Consider the following 5,578-nt stretch of genomic DNA (forward strand, 5'->3'; position numbering starts at 1 on the left):
TGAGGTTTTTTGTGGTTGGTTTCTCACCAACTTTTGATGTTCTTGTAGATGATAGGGCGGATTTATCGGTGCCAACCTAGTTAGGATTGATTTGTTTGTTTTTGATGCTATTTGCTCTCATCGCTTTTTTCATTGATGTAATACTATTTTGGTTCATCAATAAAAAAATTTCTTTTGCTAATAAAAAAAAAACAAACTATCAAAAAACTAGTAAAAAATTAAGCTAAGAAAACAACATCATAGTAAAACATAATTAAATCAGACAAAACTGATTGTAATTCAACAAAAACATATCTCAATCTCCAATTTACTCCTCCTTGGTGGCAGATTCACCATTCTTCTTGTTAATTAAAAATAAAAATAAAATTAAAATAAAATCAAGATCGAAACTTTCACATCTTTCAAATCAAATTAAGCTGCAAACGATGATGTATATATAAATAAATGAGTACATATAATATGGAGAGAGAGTAGGCCTTTTTTCTTTTCTTTTTTTTGAGAAAAGATAAAATTGTATTAATAACCATAGATAGAGTGCCACATACAATGATATACCAGACTAGGAAAAGAAAAGAAAGCAACTACTAAAACGACCAACAAGAAACAACATGCACAACACCAAGTACCACAACTTATCCCAAACAAAGAAGCTTCAAGACGGCAACCCGAACTTCATCGAACTCCTGCAACAAAACTAGAAATCATAATATCAAGGCAAGAACAAAAAGACAGAAAATTGGTTACTAGTTTAGTGGAGGTATGCCTGTGTTTTCTGGGCTTTTTTTCTTTTTTTGAACGAATTTTTCTGTACTTCTTGATATCTTGTTGTGTGGGCAGTATGACTCCTACAATATGTTTTTTACATAATAAAAAAAAAAAAATACAGAAACCAAAAATTATATTTTGATATTTATGTGAATACTTACCTCATTTTTGATAAATTGTTTCAAAAAATAATTTTAATTTTTATTCTCTTCCATTATTTGATTTTGTTCAAATTTTCTTCTATTTGTAAGTAATAACTCAATAAGAAATAATGATATTGATGATAACAGTGAGTTCTGATAAGATAGATTGGAGTTTTCGAATGAAAAAGAAGATAGAAAGAAAATAATTAAAACTTAAGAAAGAAGATGAATAAACTTGAATATGAAGAACAACAATGGTTGAGGGCCACAATTTTTGTGGCTCAAATAGCTCGAAATTGTCAAAACGACGTCGTTTGAGTACAAAACAACTTCAAAATTGCCAAAACGACGTTGTTTTGGCAATTTCAAGCCATTTGAGTCACAAAAATTGTGGCCCTTAAACATTTTTCTATGAAGAATACGTATGAATGATTAGAGTGTACTATAAAGAAAAAAATTATTTTATTTAGAGTTTAATATGTATTGTTTTTATTAATAAATTTATATTAAAATATAATAAAAATTAAATTTTAAATTTTATTTGGTCATACTTATTATTTAAGTGCAAATAGAATCACCCAAATTGAGGGACTGTAGGCCCACTGTGAAATTATTATTATTATTAAAATAAAACTGTTCTGAGGTGCATCAGTGCCCAGGTACCGTAGTGGTTCCTTTCCTAAGATTTTTGTCAATTCATGTAAGAATGTTGATTAGATCATGTAGGAAATGTTGATTAGATATTGAAAGGAGCTCTGTTACAGAGCCCGAAAGGGTTTCGAGCCAAATTTGGCTCGAATTTGAGAAGAAGAAGAAGAAGAAGAAGAAGACAAGGAGGAAGAAGAGAAGGAGAAGCAGAACTGGAGCGGGCCCTAAAAATAGGGCTAGAGGCGGAGGCGGAGGGAGGCGGAGGTGGAGGCGGGCGGAAGCAAAGGCAGAGGCGGAGGCGGGCGGAGGCAGAGGCGACGATCGGCAGACGACCGACGAGCTGTGATGATCGGCCGACGAGCGACGACGAGGTCCCGCCTCTCCCCTCTGTTTCTCTCTCTCGCCTCTGCTTCTCAGGTTCAAAACGAAGAAGAAGAAGAAAAGAAAGAAGAGGAAGAAAAAGAAGAAAAAAAAAAATTTTAAATCTTACGTTTTAAGGTTCGAGCCGCATTCGACCCTCACATTTCCGGCCCTCAAACATTTTTCTATTGAAAGTAAGATATTTAACAAGCAATAGATGGTCTTGAAATCATAGTTACCAGATAAATTTGATCCAGTTACTTGGTTTAGGGAAATGATTTACAAATAAATAAATAAATAACTTTTTGCTAACATATATGTTGAAAAAGCATTAAATCAGAATAATTACCCCCACTTATATAGAAATAGTAAAAAATAAATAATGTTATATGTATCAATTGGTATAATAATTAGTGTACTAACATAGTTATGAAATTATCATTTTGAAATTATGATCCCACTCATTATATAAATTACAAAAATTTAAATTAATACATATAACATTATTTAAATTTAAATGCGATCTCAACTTATAAATGTTTTTTTACTCACCCAAAAATATTTTTTTACTCACCCAAAAAAAAAAAAAATGCCTCTTTTATTTATTTTTTCATTTTACCTCTTCACATTATAATTCTTATTTTTTTTATCCTTAAAGCATATGTTAACAAGATTCAAAAACAAAATTATATAAAAAAATTTAGGTTAGTAAGTGGACTTATTATTTAATAGGTCTTATAAAAAAAATTTGTCATAAAAAAAATTACTAATTGTAAGTGTTAGCGACAATTTATAAAAATCATGACAAAAAAAATCACTAATTATCAATTTTTAACGATACATGTAAAAAAATTGTCACAAAATTTTTTTTTCACGATAATTTTACCAAGATTTATTTTTAATAAGCCTTGATAGGAATTAAGTCAAATTATTAACATCTATTGACAATTTACCCAAAATATTTTACAAGAATAATATGAGAGTGATACTTTGGAAATTGTAAGTCGCTTAATGTTGGCTTGGAGTGAGCCAACAACCCCTCAACTGTAGTCTAATTTTGGTCTCAACAGAATTTAGTCTCAATATTCTATTTTCACTTCTTTTGAAAAAGAAAAAAAAAATTAAAAAAGAAAAAGATTGTGATTTCTCGCTCTCTTGTTTGGTTAGGTTGAAGAGCAGAGAAAAAAAAAATATTGATTTCTCCCTAATTTTTTTTTAAATAGACTATAAAAAAGAAAAACAAAATAAAATAAAACTTTACAAATTAAATAACTGAAACAACCTTTTATGATTTTTTTTGTTTGTTTAGTAATTATTTTTTATTGGGGAAATATTTGTTTAGTACTTAGATATACAGTATTAGTATCACATGAAATTAGTAATCATTTTATTTTTTTTCTGTCTCAATTTATTCAATTTCAAAAAGATTCAAAAAGTGAATTGTAGAAAATAATTGATCTTCCTTTCTTTCTATTTTTGCACATTTATCACATCTTTAATAATCTAAACAAGTGATTAAGACCAATCGTTCCTCTTCGAATCAATCAATCCAAACGAACTATAAATTATTATTATTTTTTTAAAAATAAAAATAAATTGAAGGAGCCCATTGACCTCGAATCCCAATTAATAATAATAATAAAATTACATATAATTTAATTTCTTACCTCCACTCGTTGGTAAACCCGAACTACAACATTTGATCTTTCAATGATGCGAGTAGTGTTTTTCTCTCATCACCAATTCTTTTCTTTTTTCCACACTGTGCCGCGAATGATGCAAGTAGTGATCTTCTTTCTTTGCCAATTCTTTTCCTCTTTCCACGATGCGCACCGAATGATGCGAGGAGTGATATTCTCTCTTCACCGATTCTTTTCCTCTTTCCACGATGCGCAACGAATGATGCGAGGAGTGACATTCTCTCTTCACCAATTCTTTTCCTCTTTCCACGATGTGCAGCGACTGATGCGAATAGTGATCTTCTCTCTTCCCCAATTCTTTTCCTTTTTTCACGTTGCACCGCGAATGATGCGAGTAGTGATCTTCTCTCTTCACCAATTCTTTTCCTCCTCTCATCTCTCTCTGCAAATGATGCGAATGGTGATCTCTCTTCGCCAATTCTTTTCCTCCTCTCATCTCTCTCTGCAAATGATGCGAATAGTGATCTTTCTTCGCCAATTCTTTTCCTCTATCCATCTCTCTCTCTCTCCTTTTCTTCTCTCTCTGTGCTAGTTATCTTGTGCTACGGATTCGTGGATTCATATAGAGAAATAGTTTGTTCGGACTCCGGATATTATAGGGGGAAAAAAAAATTGTGTTTCAGAAGATAGGTAGATTTTTTTTTGTAATTGAATGTGATGTTTGTAAGAGAAAAAATAAAATAATTATGAAATTAGATGTGATATTTTATTTAGATGTATTTTTTTTTAATTTTGAAAAAATTTATCTTTTAGTTAAAAAAAAAAAAAAAAATCTAAACCCAAACTTCCCAAACACCGCCTCAATTCTCTCCAACGAAAGGATTAGCATAGGTCTGGAAGACTTTTCAAAACCATGAGTTGGTTTTGGAGAAATTGGGTTGGTTTTGAACAAATCATTATTTTATATTTTTTATATAAAAATAATTTAATGTAATAATATATTTATAAAATATAACTTTTAATATTAAAATATATCAAACACTGAAAAAGATGAATATCATATTTTATATAATTAATTTCTCACCAAAATAAATCACAAACAAATACAATATTTCATAATTAAAAATGAGGCAACATCTCTACTAAATTGTGTGAATGGGATGAAATACACTTTTTCAAAACCATTGGCTGGTTTTGAAGAAACTGTGGGTTGATTTTGAAGAAATTGTTATTTTATATTTTTTATATAAAAATAATTTAATATAATAATATATTTATAAAATATAACTTTTAATATTAAAATATATCAAAAGGGTATATATAATATTTTATATAATTAATTCTCTCACTCAAATATACCACAAACAAATATAAGACATCTCTATTCAATTGTGTGAATGGGATGAAATATAATTTTTCAAAACCATGGGCTGGTTTTGGAGAAACTGTGGGCTGGTTTTGAAGAAATTATTATTTTATATTTTTTATATAAAATTAATTTAATATAGTAATATATTTATAACATATAACTTTTCATATTAAAATATTCAAACACTGCAAAAAGATATATATGATATTTTATATAGTTAATCCTCTCATTAAAATATATCACAAATAAATAATCATTAAAATATATCACAAATAAATATAATTTTTCATACTTCAATATGAAGCAACATCTCTATTCAATCGTGTGAATGGGATGAAATACACTTTTTCAAAACATATATCAAAAATAAATATAATTTTTCATACTTCAATACGAAGCAACATCTCAATTCAATCGTGTGAATGGGATGAAATACACTTTTTCAAAACATATATCAAAAACAAATATAATTTTTCATACTTCAATACGAAGCAACATCTCTATTCAATTGTGTGAATGGGATGAAATACACTTTTTTAAAACAATGGGCTGGTTTTGGAGAAACCGTGGGTTGGTTTTTGAAGAAATCATTATTTTATATTTTTTATATAAAAATAATTTTATATAATAATATATTTATAAAATATAATTTT

General features: G+C 28.6%; 1 long non-coding RNA gene across 2 annotated transcripts; it reads right to left on the reverse strand.

The window, feature by feature from the left end:
• Window positions 1-253: 253 nt before the first annotated feature.
• Window positions 254-4,653, reverse strand: LOC114289990 (uncharacterized). Of its 2 annotated transcripts, none has more exons than XR_003638837.2 (2): window positions 3,584-4,653; window positions 254-694 (listed from the first exon to the last, which is right to left on the reverse strand). It is a non-coding gene; the product is annotated as an uncharacterized LOC114289990 (long non-coding RNA). The 2 variants fall into 2 exon arrangements; XR_014362013.1 differs by having other exon boundaries at window positions 254-683; window positions 3,584-4,488.
• Between the last annotated feature and the right edge of the window lie 925 nt (window positions 4,654-5,578).

This window comes from Camellia sinensis, chromosome 2 (genome assembly GCF_055761805.1).
Source record: "Camellia sinensis isolate YWXY chromosome 2, ASM5576180v1, whole genome shotgun sequence".
Classification (NCBI taxonomy): Eukaryota; Viridiplantae; Streptophyta; class Magnoliopsida; order Ericales; family Theaceae; genus Camellia; species Camellia sinensis.